The 15,925-nt window shown below is 46.4% G+C and overlaps 1 protein-coding gene across 1 annotated transcript in view; it reads right to left on the bottom strand.

Moving 5' to 3' along the window:
- The window catches only part of AUTS2 (autism susceptibility candidate 2), a gene marked incomplete at its 5' end in the record, with an annotated part of 1,396,921 nt that overhangs the window by 364,458 nt on the left and 1,016,538 nt on the right, over positions 1-15,925 (bottom strand). The window lies entirely within an intron of this gene.

Genomic DNA, 15,925 nt, shown 5'->3' with positions numbered 1-15,925 from the left:
TAACAGTTCTAGACAATATACATACTAGATACTGAGCACCTTGTAGGATCTTGCAGTCTTCATGAGGATGAATACCTAACCCAGATAGGGGTCTCATCTCCCCTTTAGCGTCTCTAGGAGGTGTCTATTCAGTACATACCTTATTAAAACTCATATGTACTTATGCCCCATTATAAGAAAGTACTTCTAAGTTACTTATGAGTGGGGCAGGTGTCTTGAGACAACTTTCTGATTCAAAGGAGCATCATTTCTACTGAAAAAAAAAAAAATTATTTGTCTCTGCTCTTGTGTAATGCTGATCTTCCATAATTTAGTAGAGGGGCTTCAAAAAGTTCATGCAAACATCCCAGTATCGATCCATTCCATTTTCCACAAAGGTTCCTTTTTTGAAGCCTCCTCCTAGTTACAGAGCTGGCAGTCAGTGGGGCCTAGAAGCAACGGGAACTAAGAGAGAGTAGAGCCCATGAACCAACAGAACCAAGCGTGGCCCTCATAGTGGGGCACATAAAGCTGTCGCAATCCTGGCAGGTCCTCCTCACACACCCTGAACAAGTCACTTACCCTCACTTAACAGACAAGACAACTGACATGAAGAATGCCTAATGCCGTGGGCTTTACAGAGGTGCCCTGGGGACAGGAGAAGACATGCAAGTTGCTAATACAGTCCAACAGTGCAGCAAACGTCACACTCATGCTCTTTGACTCTTACCCGTTTACGGTACTGGTCCTCTACTGAGCTGTATTATTCGTTGGTTTTTCACATGGTGTTGTCACATCCCAGGAGCCCTAGTGGGGCACGAGGTTCAGCACCAGACTGCTTGCTGAAAGCTCGGCAGTTCAAACTCACCAGCTGTTCTGAAGGCAAAAGTCTTGGAAATCCCATGGGGCAGTTCTACTGTGTCCTATAGGGTCATTATGAGTTGGCATCGACAAAAGGGCAGTGGATTTTCTTTGTCTTCCTGTGTCTCTCGAAGCACTCCACACAGTGATTTATAGAAGAATCGCATTTCTAATGGATTTACTAAGACACAATTGAGCACCACTGTATGCAAGTCACTATGGGCACGATGAAAGCTTAACAGTGGTTGAGTGCGATGGAGAAAATCATAAAGTTAAAAATACGGCCCTATTGGAAATGTAAAGGTAGATGTTTCATAGCAAAAGGAGGGGAGTCCAGGAGCAGAGGTCCCTGGGACCATCAAGGGAGAAGAGCAGAGAGCGGGACCCTACCCAGAGAAGCAGTGACGCCAGAGATGGAGGCTGAGATGATGACGTGGAGAGATGGAGCGGCTGGGGACTCTAGACCCAGAGAGGGAGAGGGGCTGTGTGCTGATGGCTGGGGGGCAGGCTCGCAGGGTATATACCCTTTGGTTGGCTGATGATGCATGGAGGGGACTGTAACCATGGCAATGAAATGATATATGACAGGAAAAATGTAAGCTAATATTCTCCCATGTAAACTATCACATAATTCACAATAAAACATTAAAAACAGCAACAACAAATATAGTCCTAGCCATCTAGGCCCTTGAATGGAGCTGGGAACATTAGGTCAGAACAGAGACAGGACATCACATCAGCCAGCAATGTGGTGGTAGGAGGGGGAGGGCAAGAAGGCATGTAGCAATGCTGATTTAGTGGAGAGAGAGAGAGATCACTTCTGGCTGGGAGGACTTCATTAGAGGAAGGACTGAGTTGAGGATGAAGGACAGCAAGGATCTGATTCAATTTCACTCAAGAACATTAATTACAGCAGTGCCCCTCCTCCCCAATTGAGAAGTTTGACACATTAGGGATAGGTAGGATTTGCCTGCCACAAAGAAAAGCTCTGAGAATTTGCTATCTGGTTAAGAGAGGATGGGACCAGCAGATAGCCAACATGCTGGGCCTCTGGGCAGTGATTCTAGGGCTCCACACAGAAATGACACTGACCTCTGGGTAAAGTGACTCAAGGAAGGTTACCGGGTCCATTTCAGTGAAGGTGGAGGTAGGCCCAGACACCCGATCTCCCCAAAGGAGTGTGAACCAGACCTAAGCCAAGGAAAGGAAAACATCCTGTTTCCTGATCAACAACCTCCGCCATAAAAAGTACTTTAGGGTCTGTTTCCTGGTTCCCCACAGTGGGTCCTCATTACATGTGTTTCCCCACATGAATTCTTATGTCTCTGGGGGCTTCTAGGTCTGAAAGGGAATATAAGTAGGGTTAGACACCATGCTGGTGAAGCAGGCCCTGAACTAGACTGTCCACTCCGGATGGTGCCTCCCCTAGGGATTTAAGCAGACCACCACAGCGGGTGATTCTGGTCTGTTCCTTATCTCAGAAGGTTGGAAGGTCAGGAACACAAAGACCAAAGGACAAGCTTTGGATCGAAATGTAGCAGACATCAGTTGTTAAGTAGGATGTTTTGGAGGGGGTGATGAGAATGACTGCTCTGAGACAAAGAGCAAAAGATCTTCCTCAGGGATGTGCTTTGGGGAGTATCAGCATCTGGCGAAAAACTTCCATGGAAGCTGGGCTACATGGACACAGGTGTAGACAGGGGTGCGTTGGCAGCCCATGGAGGCACCCCAGTGAAATGCGTAAACGTTATCTGTAAGTCCCACTGCCTCAGGACACGCCACCCTCTGTGAGCACCTTCTTGCCCACAGCCTTGGGAACAGGCTACTGGAAATATTTCAGTCTGTTCTCTGTGTGCTATTTTTAATCAAAGGAGTTTACATGCTGCTGCGCTAAGGGGACCCTAAGGCCCCCCAAGACTATTTGGCATACGGCTCCTGAGGGATCATGGGAGGCCAAGGTGAAGGCCCTCCAAGGGTGAAAGCATTTAGACAGCCAAGTTGAGCAGCTTTTGAGCACATGGGAAGTTGTCCTCCTTGGCTACACTGGAGAAATGGGGTTTTCCTTGGTAGCATATGACTCTCTCCTCTGAGGAGCATGGCTGTGTCTAGTGCAAAGACACGGGATACCAATGGCTGAAGTTGGCTTTGTCCCAGCGTGTTTGACGCCCTGACTTTTTTTGCAGGGTATCCTAACCTAGCGATGGATGGTAGCTTTCATCCATCTTCTGGTCTTGAGAATTTTCCAGGTTCCAATGAGCACAGGGTGAGCAGGCTAAGTCTGTGTGGCCCTATGCTTATGGAAGGCATTTCAATCACACTCTCCTCTCACGGGACAGGAGAGACTTGGACATGTTTTTCAGCAACTTGCATTCGAGCCATTTCTTTCAAATCCAAACAGAACATCAGCTCATCGCGAAAGGCCCTTGCTTGTGGATTCCTAAAACCAAGATGGTGCTGAAATTGGCACCCAGACTGACCTCCAGAGCCAGCAGAAATGGATAAAAGGGACGTGTTGTAGTGCCCCGATGAGGAAGGGCCCCTTGTAAGTAGAGGAGGGATTTGCTAACTCTGCAGGTTTGTTGCCAGGCCATGAGGGTTTATTTAAAACAGGCGAGCACTGACTCTGGTTACATGCTCTAATCCATAAAATTGGAACTTTTGAGCATACTATGTTAGTCTTATAAAGTTGGAATGTGTGCGTACAGTAGATTTTAAAGACTTTTAAATATGAAGCAGTTCACACAAGCTGTGAAAAATGGGCTGGCCTCCCCTGCATCGCTACCCACCTCCACTGTGGCCCCTAGCTTCCTCCCCTTCCCTCCTTCCCTGCCTCAGCATCGATTCTGAGATAATGAAAACCAGAGAAGTCTAGGTCTGAATAACTAGGTTGTCTAAATGCATTACAGGAAAATGAAAGATCACACTGTGATTGGAAAGAACCAACGGAAGAGCCACAGAGCCTCACGAAGCACTGACGTCTTGTAACCGGCGAAGTTTACACATGGAGCCCCCTTGGTGGATGACTCTGTACCACCGTTCTGGCGCGAGAAATTAAATTTCTCTCTGCTGCGCTCCACCACAAGGTATTCAACTGGAGGGGTTAAAGCGAACACAGACTGGGGATCTGAGGCCCTCAGGTTGATGTTTAATCCAATCAGAGAAGACACAGGGTAGGAACGGGAGCTGGTGAGACTTCAGCAACCAGTGGTTTTCCACCAAGAGGCCTGTTTCTACTTAGGGATGTTATGTCCTAAAAAATGCACATGGCCGTGTTGAAATCTTGATTGTGGATGGTGAGTTTCCCCAACCCTTTTGAACAAAGCTTTCCCTCATAGTCCTGCTAGAATTCTTACCCTGGTTAGCTAACTAACACCTCTTTAGCGGCTGATAATGTTTTAAAAGAATGTTTCAGGATAGCGTATCTACAAATCAGGTAGGCATACACGTATGCTAGTTCCCCAGTTTACCAGCCAGCGGCGAGTGGGTGAAAATCATGGGAGAAGGCAGTTTATGATCTCAAAAAAAAAAAAACAAAAACACATACACAAAACAAACCAAGAAACCAACCACTTTGCCTGAGATGCACTGGGTTTGAAAAAGTTGGTGGGAAAACCCCACTCTCTTTTCATTCCATTTTGCCACAGACTTTTAAAAGCCCCCGCGTTTATATCAGATATGACCAGGAATTCTGAGTTTCACAACCACATGGCCCACCTATCTGCTCTTGGGAATGTGACTAGGGTGTAATGTGGCATACACTGCAATTGTCATATAGAGTCCTTGTGTGTAGCTATAGGATAAGCAATAGATTGCAAATCACAAGACCGGCAGTTCAAACCCACCAGCCACTCCTTGGAAACCCTATACAAGGTCGCTATGAATCAGAACTGACTGGACGGTACTTAAACAATGACAGTGACAAAAAACTCCCCAGGAATATGGAAGAGTAACAAATAGCATGATGACAGTTTTCTTACATTTTCTCCAATTTCAGGTTCAGTGGGAGATATTTAGAATGAACAAAAGCTATTTGAATGAAAGCATGGGAGGAGGGAACTGATGTTAAGGTTCGTTTTTCTAGAACGTAGAGAACTGTGTCCTGGCTCAGATAAATAACTGAATATGCGCTTTTTTGAGGGCAAAAAAGCCAGAACTCACGTCAAAGTGCACCTATCTTCCTCCATGCCACTCCAGCCACAATAACTTCCTTGCTATTCCTGTAATTCCCCAGACACACTCCTACCCGCGGGCCTTGTAATTCCTGTGCACTGTCTGGGTTACTGCACCCCATAAACACATCCATCACATCATCTCACTTCCTTCAGACCCGAGACGTAAACGTCACCGCCACAGTGAGGCCCACCTGGCCCATAATGAACAGCTATTCACTTTCCTACTGCCTTTTCATCATCTGCCGTGCTGAACTGTCTACATATTTAAATGATTTTGTTTTTCTTTCCGCACTATTCGTGTCATGAAGGCCGCAAGTTCTAGCTTATATATTTAGTGCCTAGTACAATGTCTGACATGTAAAGAATTATTATTTTTTAAAGAGTATGAACTGAAGTTGTTGTTGTTAAGTGCCATTGAGTCAGTCCTGACTTATAATGTCCCCTGTATAGGGTTTCCAAGGAGCGGCTGGGTGAGTTTGAACCGCTGACCTTGCAGTCCAGCTCATTAACCTGAAGCACCTGAATCCAGTCATTTTTATGTAGTTGTTCACATAACTGAAAAGGTTTCTACAACTCTCCACGTCTCACTGTTTCAAGGAATGACACACCTGCTCTTTTAATATTTTCAACATCCTCTGTGAAGAAACCCAGGGCCTTAATTTGATTCCAATCATATGGCCCCCTCCTGTCCTCCCCACCCTGGCCAATTCTGCAGACCTTTCTTTTCCCTTTGAAAGAACAGTTCTCAGAAAGTCATAAGAGAAACCTGCATAAAGAATGACCATGTTTTGTTGATTATAGCCATAAACCCTAGAAACAGTATCTCCAACAAGGGACTTACTCAAATACCATTTGAATTGGAACCTCTTTCTTCAAGAATCCTTCTTTCAACAGCTTTTGTGCAGTGAAATAGACATATCCAATGGGTTGCTGGGTTAATTACAGCTCTGCATAACTCTAGCTGTCCCGGGGGGAAGAGCCTGCCTCGCTTCGCCTGTTTAAAGGTGTCACTTGCTTGACTTCTTTCTTGATCTCCTTATATTACTTCCAGCCTGCCCTTCCCCAAGAATGATTCCCCCCCACAAAGAAAGCCAGGAAATTCACAGGCTGAAATGCCCTGCTGGGTGGCACATCCCCAAGGCCTTTATGTCTGACACACACTACCCATACAATGCCCTTTGTCCCTGGTTTGGCTGGAGGGGAGCCGAGGAGGAGAACCCAGCCAAATGCCGCTGGCTGCTTCCTCAGGGTGAGTGGGAAGGCCACACAAGCTTCTCTTTCTCTGTCCTTTGTATCCAGAGTCTCTCCAAACCCCATATTCTTTCCCATTTTCTGTGTCTGCTCACTTGCTAACAAGGAGCCAGTCTCATACCACACTTGTCCAGCCTCACCTTACACACCTCCAATGATGAGTCAGCTCCTGAGTTGGTCAGTTCTGACCTGAAGCACGTATTTAACACATGGACTAGAAAGATATCTGTTTATTTACTCACCACCATGGCCACAGTGCATATCCTCCACTGAGCTCATCTCTGAACATCTGAACCCAGTGATCACCTTGACCGTGAGTCTTTCTTGGCATAGCATGTTCCTACTTCCTTCTGACATGTCTCCGTGGTTTGGAGTTTTGACAGCCACATACTATAACTGGTTTTCTGATGGTCCTTATTTCTTCTGCCTAGGGTTCACAGTCCAGAGCTGCGAAGTGGGAGGCTAAGCTCCTGAGATTGCTCTCCTGACCACAGGCCCTTCTACTTGATTTCAGAGATCAGGAGAATAAAAACAATTCCCCATTCATTGTTCTGGATACGATCCAAAGTTTACTACTCTTAGTGGTTTTCTCAAGCAGATAACACTGCTGCGAAGATTAGTATGACTCTTCATTAACATATCTTGGTCCTTTTTTTGCATCTCCTGTTGCTAAGACCCAAATGTCTCAGACAATCCGAACACTTACACCCACTGTCACTGAGCTGATTCTGGCTCACAGCGACCCTCCAAGATAGAGTAGGAGTGCTCCAGAGGTTTTCCCGACACTGTGAATCTTTAACAGTCTCATCTTTCTCTTGAGTTGCTCCTGGTGGGTTTGAACCATTGACCTAGCTGTTATCAGTCCAATGCTTAACCCACTGTGTGACCAGGGCTCCTTAATTTCAAACACAATACCCTATTATTAACCCACTGCCATTGAGTTGAGTTCAACTCATACAACCCTATAGGACAGGGTCACCATAGGGTTCAAAAACATCAATCTTCAGGGGAGCAGAATGCCCCATCTTTCTTCCTTGGAGATGCTGGTGGCTTGAACTGCTGACCTTGTGGTTAGCAGCCTACTGCTTAACCCACTGTGGCACCAGGGCTCTTATACTACTATTGTTGTTGTTGTTAAGTGGTAAGAGCAGTCGTCAGTTCCAACTCAGCGACTCTGTATAGGGTTTCTGAGGCTGTAAATCATTACAGGAGCAGAAAGCATTCTTCTCCTGCAGAGCCACACATCTCCAACCATAGTCCAGTGCTTATCCTACAAAGTCACCACATTCCCTTACCTTGTTATTGTTGTCTTTGCTAAGTGCTGTTGAGTTGGTTCTGACTCATAGTGACCTTGTGCAGGGTTTCCAAGGAGTGGCTCGTTGACTTTGCTCTGCTGACCTTTGGGTTTAAACTGACTTTATGGTCCAGTGCTTATCCCACAGTGCCACTACCCTGTGAGAGTTCGCCCATTACATTACCCTACACTGACTGGTCTACTTGATAGCCAGAGTGACTTTTAAAAAAATTTAAATCGGATCTCATCACTTACATAGTGAAAATGTTCCAGTGGTTTCCCTTTGTCCTCCCAGAACACCTTAAAGCCCATACCTGCAAGAACCATAAATGCTCAAGCTCACGGCTACCTCTCGTCCTCAACTCCTCATTCCTATTTGTACCAGTGGAAACAAAAAGACAAATTCACAGCCTCTAATTTTAGAAAGGAGCTCTGGTAGTGTAGTGGTTATGAATCGGGCTGCTAATCTTACGGTCAGATGTTCGAAACTACCAGCTGTTCTGTGGGAGAAAGATGAGGCTTTCTGCTCCTGTAAAGATTTACAGCCTCAGAAACCCTGTACAGGGTTGCTATGAGTTGGAACTGACTCCACAGCACATAACAACAACAACAACCATCTTTAGAAGTCCTGGTATGGAGCTGTGGGTTAATGCGCTAGGCTGCAAAGCCATTGAACTGCAATGTAAGGGCAGCGGTTCAAGCTCACCAGCTACTCCTCGAAAACCCTATACAGGGTTACTATGGATCCAAATGGACTCAATGGCACTTAATAATGACAACAACAATCGTAAGAAGACCAGCATGCTTAGCCCAGGGCCTCTGTTCTTAATGTGTTCTGCCCAGTCTGATCTTTCCCATGTTTCTGGATGACTCTTTACTTCGCTTCATTTGGGTCTCTGTTCACATGTATCCTCACAGGAAAAACTATACCCACTATGACAACTCTGCTGAGATTAGACCCCAACCCCCACCACGATTCTTTATCCCCTTAGCCTGTCCCTCTTTTCTCCCTATACTTTACCATTACATGATATTACACTTTGACACCAAATACACCCGTTTCTTGTTCACTATCCCAAAAAGGAGGAAGAAAGGCTTGGAGATCCACTTCCAGAAAACAGCCAATGCACAAGGTACGGAGCACCAAAGAACACTGTCTAACTCAGTGCCTCTGGACCGACTGCTGGAGCCGCACTTCCTGTTTGGTGGATGAGAACTCGACAGGATGGGCAGTGGCATTACCATGGCTGGGCCACGCAGTGAGGTAACTCATGGTCACCCCGCAGTGGGCAGGGGCACCCAATGAACTCTCCCTTGGCAGGAGGAACAGCTGGGACCCTCTGTTCCCCCTTTACAGGGCTGGGCACCATAGCTGGGCCTCACCCCTCCTTGCCCCGTCCACTGAAGCCCTTCCCTCCTTCCACTGGCCAAGGAAGAGATGCTCCTCTCTGCCTCCCCCCATCAAGCTCTGCAGTCGGATCACTCACCTATCTGCACCTTGGGGACATTTTTGTATAACTGAGTTTGAACTGCTGACCTGAAGTGGTTCAAACTAACTGTATGGTGCAGTGCTTATCCCACAGTGCCACTACCTCTCACAGTGTCAGAGGGTGCCGTCTGCAGTCCCCCCCCCCACACCTAGTGACACCACAATGGATTGGCACACTAGTGACAACAATGGCAAACACGCCAGTGATGGTGACAATGAAACAGGACTAGATGTTGTTTCACTCTGTTGTATAAAAGGTTACCGAGTCAGCTGACTTGACAGCATCTTTCCATCTGTCCACCTGCCAATCCACCCATTCAGCCACCTACCCACCCATCATCCATCCAACCTCCCACCCATCATCCATCCATCCACCCACCCAACTATCCACCCATCATCCATCCACCCACCCAACTATCCAACCTTCACCCATCCATCCACACACCAACCCACCCATCACCCATCCATCCATCCACCTATCTTACACCCACCCACCCACTCACCGACCCACCTATCATTCATCTACCCACCCACCATCCATCCATCTATCCACCCATTCATTCATCCATCCATCCACCCACACACCCACCCACCATCCATCTCTTCTGACTGGGGCAATCAACTCAAAAGTAGTTGTTTGATAAGGGCTGAATGACTGACATGTAACATACACTCAGCTATTTGTTGATTGGCAGAATGAGGATTTTGTTTTAATTCTTACCTTAACATCTAAAGCCATCTGGTTTTCTCATAACCATCCATCTTCTGCAAATGTGATAAGCTGCTGCTTTAAGTAATCACTCCACCACTTTGTATACAGGCTAGAGTAGCATGCTTACCACCAAAGTGACCATCAACTCCGTCCGCTCAACCAGCTTACTGACCCTGCTGTCACACAGCACATGGTCTCTATTCTCCTGTGTCTGCCTGTAAGTCTGATGCTCAGCTATGGGGCGGAAGGCGTGTCTCAGTGCACCTAGCTTCATCCTTGGATTCCTGTTTCCTCCTCCCCAACCTCCTCCGTGATGACGTGACTCAGGATGCTGCCGAGCCCCTGACACTTACTAAAGTTCTAGATGTGTGTGCAGAATGCTGCTTTTTCCTTACAGCGTCTAGAACAGGTTTGCTCTCCCCTTGGCATCGAGCCCCTCTTCTGTTGTCTTGCCTTTTCTCCACTATCTCAGGTACGGGTCTCACAGACCTCATCTGCAAGCTTTCTAAGTAATTGGGGAGGTAATTTAATTTGTCCAACCCCCCACCTCCCAAAAGCTCCATGACTTCTTGAAGGCTTTATGGATCTTAGATGGAAGTGCCCTCTTAGCCAAGCAAAGTCTACACTCTTCCTTTTCAGGAGCACTCCCTGGGTGGGGCAGTGGAGGCTGAGCTGGAGGGGAAGAGCTTGCTTGCTCAGGGGCGTCTGTAGTCTGTAATCCTGACACCATCAGCACCAAGGACAAGCCCTCTCTCTCTTTCTTGGTCTTGATCAGAACATGCAAAACCACAGCCAAAGGAAATGAAAACTCTTGCTAGTCTTCAGGGTCTTTTGTGAGCTTCAGTTACTGCAGATAAAATAATACTCTGCTTGCTTTTATCATTTATCCTGGTTCTTTCACTTGCATTCCTTCCAAAGTCCTCCTTATATGAGTCCCATTTCTTCCCCCGCACACAAGAAGACATCTGTTCAGTCAAAATCATAGCCCCAACGACTTCTGCCATCTCTTGAGTCACCTGCTGCGCTACCTTCAAGTTTTTGAATCTTGTCTTCTACCACCCATATCAGACATGGTTTCAGACTTGTTTATCAGAAGAGGAAAAGATTACTTTCTCCCACCAACATTTCACCAAACAATTTTTCTTGGAATGGAGGGGAGAAGGAGGACAGAATTAGATCTTGCTTCCTCTATCCTCTAGGAGCTAGAATGTCACTCTATGTGAAGGATCTGTCAGAAGTTCTAGTTTTGGACCATTCTTCCAGCAACAGAGGGTAAGGACAGCCCATAGCTTCCAAGTCAGGCCTGGCCGATTCCAGTTCATACAATCTACTTAGTACTGATAACTTGAGTGATTAACTTACTCTGACGTGGACTTAGTTTCTTCACGTATATAAAATAGAGACAACAAAAGCATTTATCTCATACAGTTTTGCAAGAATTAAATGAGGTAAGTGAAAAATAAATGACCAACAAATACAATTCCTGACACAAAAAAAGGATTCAATGAATGTTCGTAGTTATTTTTTGTGTATCTCCAATATGACAACTCTTTTGCACTCTATTGGTCCCCACCGAAACTCAAAACTTTTCCTCTCAGTGGGTCAGCTTCAAGCTGCAGCTCATAATCAAATGCCAGTCCTTCCCAGGGAAGATCTATCAGATATGGGCTTTGTGAAGCCTGAAGCTTACACATTTGTAGTTGTCGTTGTTAGATGCCGCTGAGTCCGTTTAGACTCATAGCAACCCTATGCACAACAGGATGGTAGGGGATACTGTTTTAAGAAAAAGAATACAAAAGTTATCAATATAAAACTGGGCTTAGTTCTTGGAAGAAGGTCTGGCAAGCGAGGGGCTCTGAGAATTCAACTTCATTAACTTCACAGTAAATGTTCTCTATAGACCCCATGCTTAAGGAGGGCATTGTGGCTGCAGGGTTAAGTGCCATCGTGTAGGTTCTAATATAAGGTTTCCAAGGAGCAGCTGGTGTGTTTGAACCACCAACCCTGAGGTGAGCAGTCCAGTGCATATCCTACAACACCACACCAGGTAGGGTGTAGTAGAGATTAGACTTTATCTCAATCACCCAAGAGTATCCATTGTGAGTTTGTAAAATCAGACCCTTACTATCGCGTTCAGGTCCCACAGCCAATGTAGGAAGCAGGCAATTGTTTCGCATTCTCTTCCGTCAGTCGCTAGGTCTTGTTTATCTGGTTTTCAAGCTGGATTTCATTTTACATTTCTCAGCCCCACACCGTACACTCGGGGGTCACTGCCATAGTTTACCTGGACATCAACAATCACCTGCTGGCCTCCACTGTCGCCTCCCAGAGCCCATTCTGCACACAGCAGCCAGGGTCGTTTTTTAAAATGACCAATCTGATCATGTCTGTCCCTGCTTTAAATATCCCAGTGACTTCCAGTGGGTCTTTGTGAGATTGTGACTCTAAGCACTCACATACACACATACACACAGCCATCTATTATTCATTTAACGTCTTTTTCTCGCACTCATTTTTAAAATTAATATATTTTACTTCATAGATAGGAATCTTTACAACTGTGAAAGGAAAGGGTACATTTTATTAATACGTCCATTAGAATAACTACAAACATTAATGCTGTCTGTATTTGGTCACAGAGAAAGCCCTTTCCCAATGCCAAAAAGCAGAGATTTTCAAGGCTGTTTCAAACTACATTTCAAGGGCATTTTATGCAGAGCGGTATCCCCTTAGGTAGTACATAGTGGTGCTGGTGGCGGTGTGTGTCCTCAAGTCACTCATAGTGACCCTGTCTAGAGTTTCTGGGGCTGTAAATCTTTGTGAGAGCAGAAAGTCTCATCTTTTTCCTATGGAGCAGCAGGTAAATTTGAACTGCTAATCTGGTAGTGTAGTGGTTACGAATCGGGCTGCGAACCTTAAGGCCAGCAGTTCAAAACTACCAGCTGCTCCGCGGGAGAAAGATGAGGCGTTCTGCTTCCGTAAAGATTTACAGCCTCGGAAACCCTGTACAGGGTCGCTATGGGTCGGAACCAACTCGACGGCACTTAGCAACAACAACAACAACCTTGTGGTTAGCAGCTCAATGCATAATCCATTATGCTCCCAGGTCTCCTTAGCACACTGTAGTGGTGGTGGTTATGTGCTGTGGAGTTGGTTCCGACTCATAGCAACTCTGTACAGGGTTTCCGAGGCTGTAAATCTTTACGGGAGCAGAAAACCTGATCTTTCTCCCGCGGAACAGCTGGTGGCTTTGAACTGCTGACCTTAAGGTTCATACCCCGATTAGTAATCAGTTGTTGTGAAGTGCCATCGAGTCAGTTCCCATCCACAGCGACCCTGTATAGGGTTTCTGAGAGCAGCTGGTGAGCTTGAATTGCCGACCTTGCAGTTTTGGTAAATATCACTCAATGGAAAGGATCACTGCAGGCATGAGTGATGAACGTTAATAGCTAAACTGCTTCACCACAGACGAGACTCAGATTCACTGTGAAAGTATCCTGAGCATTTCCCAGACTTGCTGCTGCTGTTAAGAGCTGTAGAGTCGGATCTGACTCCTAACAACCCTATCTAGGGTTTCTGAGGAGCGACTGGTGGGTTCAAACCACTAATCTTGCAGTTCGATGCATTAACCTGCAGTGCTACACCAGGATTTCATTTCCTAGAGAGGCCAGATTATAGGGGCTATATTATGTTATTATTCAATAGTAATTACTACACACCTAAAATGCACTCTTCTCCTTGGCATAACAATGTTCTGACGCATATTTATCTGAGAATACTTCCGCTTCCTCAACCTGAAGGACCTCTTGTTCAGGTGGTACCCTTCTGGGCATCCTCATCCTTTCCTCCAGTGCCAATAAGGAAATCTAAACTCCATTGTTTTTGTTTTTGTTTTTTATCATCAACTGCACAGACAGTTATCGCTTGTCTTTTTCCACTCTCTATCCAGTCTGGAAGCTCTGAAGAAAGTCCTGCTGTAGCATCTACCTTCTTCATCGACACTCCTCTCCAAGGTCGAAGGTGGGCCTCTGGTCTCTGCTCCTGCTTTCACAGACTCTCTCTCCCTCCCTTCCTTCTATCTCCTCCAGTGAGCTACCTTCCTCAAGCCCCTTCCTTCTCCAGCCAGTGTGCAATGGATCCACAGACAGCTGTGTTTGCTTCGAGGAGGAAGACGCGCCTATTTGATGACACCACCTCTCAGCACTGTCCTTCTGGGCATAGTCTTTGTCATCACCCCACTACTTCCTTGGATCGACTCAGAATAGGAGTGTCGAATATTCTCTTCACATGGTGCTTCTCTTCCCCCATTATCTCCCTGCATTGTCTTGGCATAATCCACTAGCAATTACCAGCAAATTATCCTCAATTATCATCAGCCCAATGACTCCAAGATGCCAGGTTATATACCACCTAGGAAGCAAGAAGGAAATACTCAAGCACATTACCTCTTCCTCTATTTCTCAATCTTCTGATTAATGTGAAAGAATTTAAGGATTCTCTCCCACCCCTCACCCCCACCCGACGATACATCCTCGAAAGTCTAATCTCTCTCTGGGAAATGGGAAGGTCTGCCCTCTACTGGAGTGCTTTAAGAGCCTTGGAGGTACAGTGGTTTAAGCATTGGGCTGCAAACTTCAAGGTTAGTGGTTCAAAACCATCAGCAGCTCCAGGGTGGAGAGATGAGACTGTCTCATAAAGACTGCTCCCATAAAGATTTCCTGTCTTGGAAACCCATTCGAGGGCTGTTATGAGTAGGAACCAACTCAACAGCAGTGGGTTTGGTTTGAGGGCTTCAGGCAGGCAGTTGTCAGTGGCCTGAAGGGGCACCCTAGGGAAAGAGTCCTTCCTGGTTCCCCAGAAACAGGTCGCTATAAATACCTGGGAAAGAATAAGCCAGTGACCTCCCTTTGCTTTAGCACAGGAGGCCGAATGACCTTCCCTGGAGGCAAGGCCTTCTGTTCTTCTCCTTTAAGCCCAAGGACAAAACGGGCTGGAGAGGGGAAGGGGCTGAAGAAAACTTTCTCTTCAGCCAGGAAATTCAACTGGTGATGTGCTTTCTTGAAAATTTTCTCCTATTTTTTTAATGTAAATTTTCAACAGGTAGCAAGCAGGGGACCTGGAGTGCTAGTGTTGGATAAGTACCGGACTGCTAAATACAAGGTTGTTGTTGTTGTTAAGTGCCGTCGAGTCGGTTCCGACCCATAGTGACCCTGAACAGGGTTTCTGAGGCTGTAAATCTTTACGGGAGCAGAAAGCCTCATCTTTCTTCCATGGAGCAGCTGGTAATTTCGAATTGCTGACCTTGTGGTTCGCAGCTCGATTCGTAACCAGTATGCTACCAGAGCTCCATAATAAACCTACCAGTCTCTACTTGGAAACCCTATACAGGGTCATTGTGAGTTGGAGTTGACTCGACGACACGTAACAAGAAGAAGAAGCAAGGAGGAAGACCTAAGAATGCTAAAAATGTAAAGGAAACTGTGATACAGAAGATGGAAGTAAAGAAGGTAGGAGGTCTAATGAAGAGGGCAGTGTGCCCAGCGCTGGGATCAGGGCAGAGACTTTCCACATGCCAATGCGAGACAACCCACAGGGAATAAAGACATCTCAGAATGACTTCCTTGTAAATTCCTAATCTTCACTGTGAAGTCCCTAAGTGTATCAACCTACCTAACCTGGCCAACTCAACCTGATCAACTCAACCTCAAGCAACCCAACCTGCCCAACCCAAAGTGACAAATTCAACCTGGCCAACTTAACCTGACCAATCCAACCTGACCAACCTCTAACCTGGTCAACTCAACCTGACTGATCCAACCTGACCAACCCAACGTGACAAACTCAACCTGGCCAACTCAACCTGACCAATCCAGCCTGCTCAACTCAGTCTGACCAACCCAACTGACCAACTCAAGCTGGTCAACCTCCTATTCCACTCACCCAGAAGCTCATTGTTTTCCCCCAGACTGTGTTGATGGCTCCTCTTCCAACCTGTAGTACCTTTTCCTGGAATCTTAAAAGAAAACTCAACTCATCCATTAATCCCCAGAGAATGCCTCCTCTGTCCAGGCCCCTCCATCACTGCCTCTAGCTGCCTCTCCTGGGAGCACTCTGGCTCCTACAATATCGGGTGTGCCTGGACTCTGGGTACGTGCGTGTACTGCAGT

This window comes from Chrysochloris asiatica, unplaced genomic scaffold (genome assembly GCF_000296735.1).
Source record: "Chrysochloris asiatica unplaced genomic scaffold, ChrAsi1.0 scaffold00034, whole genome shotgun sequence".
In the NCBI taxonomy this organism is placed as follows: Eukaryota; Metazoa; Chordata; class Mammalia; order Afrosoricida; family Chrysochloridae; genus Chrysochloris; species Chrysochloris asiatica.
The sequence above is the reverse complement of the archived record's forward strand: the minus strand, read 5'-3'. Positions and strand labels throughout refer to the sequence as shown.